The following is a 2,811-nucleotide window of genomic DNA, read 5'->3' on the forward strand; positions in this document are numbered from 1 at the left end:
TTCTCATTAAGAGGAAGAGCTAAAGATTGGTTGCTATCTCTGCCTAAGAATAGTATTGATTCATGGACTAAATGCAAGGATGCTTTTATTGGTAGATATTATCCCCCTGCTAAAATTATATCTTTGAGGAGTAGCATAATGAATTTTAAACAATTAGATACTGAGCATGTTGCACAAGCATGGGAAAGAATGAAATCTTTGGTTAAAAATTGCCCAACCCATGGACTGACTACTTGGATGATCATCCAAACCTTTTATGCAGGACTAAATTTTTCTTCGCGGAATTTATTGGATTCAGCTGCTGGAGGTACCTTTATGTCCATCACTTTGGGGGCGGCTACAAAGCTTCTTGATGATATGATGATTAATTACTCTGAATGGCACACGGAAAGAGCTCCACAAGGTAAGAAGGTAAATTCTGTTGAAGAAACCTCTTCCTTGAGTGATAAGATTGATGCTATTATGTCTATGCTTGTGAATGATAGGACTAATATTGATCCTAATAATGTTCCATTAGCTTCATTGGTTGCCCAAGAAGAACATGTTGATGTAAACTTCATTAAAAATAATAATTTCAACAACAATGCTTATCGGAACAATTCTAGTAATAACTATAGGCCATATCCTTATAATAATGGTAACGGTTATGCTAATTCTTATGGGAATTCTTACAATAATAATAGGAACACACCCCCTGGACTTGAAGCTATGCTTAAAGAATTTATTAGTACACAAACTGCCTTTAACAAATCTGTTGAGGAAAAACTCAATAAAATTGATATTCTCGTTTCTAAGGTTGATAGTCTTGCCTCTGATGTTGATCTTTTGAAAACGAAAGTTATGCCTAATAGGGATATTGAAAATAAATTTTTTACTACAGCAAATGCCATCCAAGTTAGAATTAATGAGAATATAAGATTAATGGCTGAATTGCGTGCTAGGTGGGATAGAGAAGAAAATGAAAAACTAGCTAAAGAGAAAAATGTAGCTAAAGTTTGGACTATTACCACCACAAGTAATGTTGATTCTTCACATGTTGCTGCACCTCCTACTATTAATGGTAAAATAATTGGTGTTGGCAATGTTTCTACTCCTAGTGCAAAGCGTACAAAACTGCCTGAAACTGCTAAAACTGCTGAAACTGCCTGTGATAAAACTGCTGAAATTTTTTCCAACCTTGGGGATGATGATCCCATTGCTGTAGCTCATAATGATTTAGATTTTGATGATTGCCACATCTCTGAAGTTATAAAGTTCTTACAAAAACTTGCTAAGAGTCCCAACGCTAGCGCTGTAAACTTGGCTTTCACAAAACATATTACAAATGCGCTCATAAAAGCTAGAGAAGAGAAACTAAAACTTGAAACTTCTATTCCTAGGAAGCTAGAGGATGGTTGGGAACCCATAATTAAAATGAGGATCAATGATTTTGATTGTAATGCTTTATGTGATCTTGGTGCAAGTATTTCTGTTATGCCTAAGAAAGTCTATGATATGCTTGACTTGCCACCATTGAAAAATTGTTATTTGGATGTTAATCTCGCTGATAATGCTAAAAAGAAACCTTTGGGGAGAGTTAATAATGTTCATATTATGGTTAACAATAACCTTGTCCCCGTTGATTTTGTTGTCTTGGATATTGAATACAATGCATCTTGCCCCATTATATTGGGAAGACCTTTTCTTCGAACTTTTGGTGCTACTATTGATATGAAGGAAGGTAATATTAAATATCAATTTCCTCTCAAGAAAGGTATGGAACACTTCCCTAGAAAGAGAATGAAGTTACCTTTTGATTCTATTATTAGAACAAATTATGATGTTGACACTTCGTCTCTTGATAACACTTGATACACACTTTCTGCGCCTAGCTGAAAGGCGTTAAAGAAAAGCGCTTATGGGAGACAACCCATGGTTTTTACTACAGTACTTTGTTTTTATTTTGTGTCTTGGAAGTTGTTTACTACTGTAGCAACCTCTCCTTATCTTAGTTTAGTGTTTTGTTGTGCCAAGTAAAGTCGTTGATAGTAAAGTTCATACTAGATTTGGATTACTGCGCAGAAACAGATTTCTTTGCTGTTACGAATCTGGGCTGTTTTCTCTATAGGTAACTCAGAAAATTATGCCAATTTACGTGAGTGATCCTCAGATATGTACGCAACTTTCATTCAATTTGAGCATTTTCATTTGAGCAAGTCTGGTACCTCAATAAAATTCGTCAATACGAACTGTTCTGTTTTGACAGATTCTGCCTTTTATTTCGCATTGCCTCTTTTGCTATGTTGGATGAATTTCTTTGATCCATTAATGTCCAGTAGCTTTATGCAATGTCCAGAAGTGTTAAGAATGATTGTGTCACCTCTGAACATGTTAATTTTTATTGTCCACTAACCCTCTAATGAGTTGTTCTAAGTTTGGTGTGGAGGAAGTTTTCAAGGATCAAGAGAGGAGTATGATGCAATATGATCAAGGAGAGTGAAAGCTCTAAGCTTGGGGATGCCCCGGTGGTTCACCCCTGCATATTTTAAGAAGACTCAAGCGTCTAAGCTTGGGGATGCCCAAGGCATCCCCTTCTTCATCGACAACATTATCAGGTTCCTCCCCTGAAACTATATTTTTATTCCATCACATCTTATGTGCTTTGCTTGGAGCGTCGGTTTGTTTTTGTTTTTGTTTTGTTTGAATAAAATGGATCCTAGCATTCACTTTGTGGGAGAGAGACACGCTCCGCTGCAGCATATGGACAAGTATGTCCTTAGGCTCTACTCATAGTATTCATGGCGAAGTTTCTTCTTCGTTAAATTGTTATAT

This window comes from Lolium perenne, chromosome 4 (genome assembly GCF_019359855.2).
Source record: "Lolium perenne isolate Kyuss_39 chromosome 4, Kyuss_2.0, whole genome shotgun sequence".
Taxonomy (NCBI): Eukaryota; Viridiplantae; Streptophyta; class Magnoliopsida; order Poales; family Poaceae; genus Lolium; species Lolium perenne.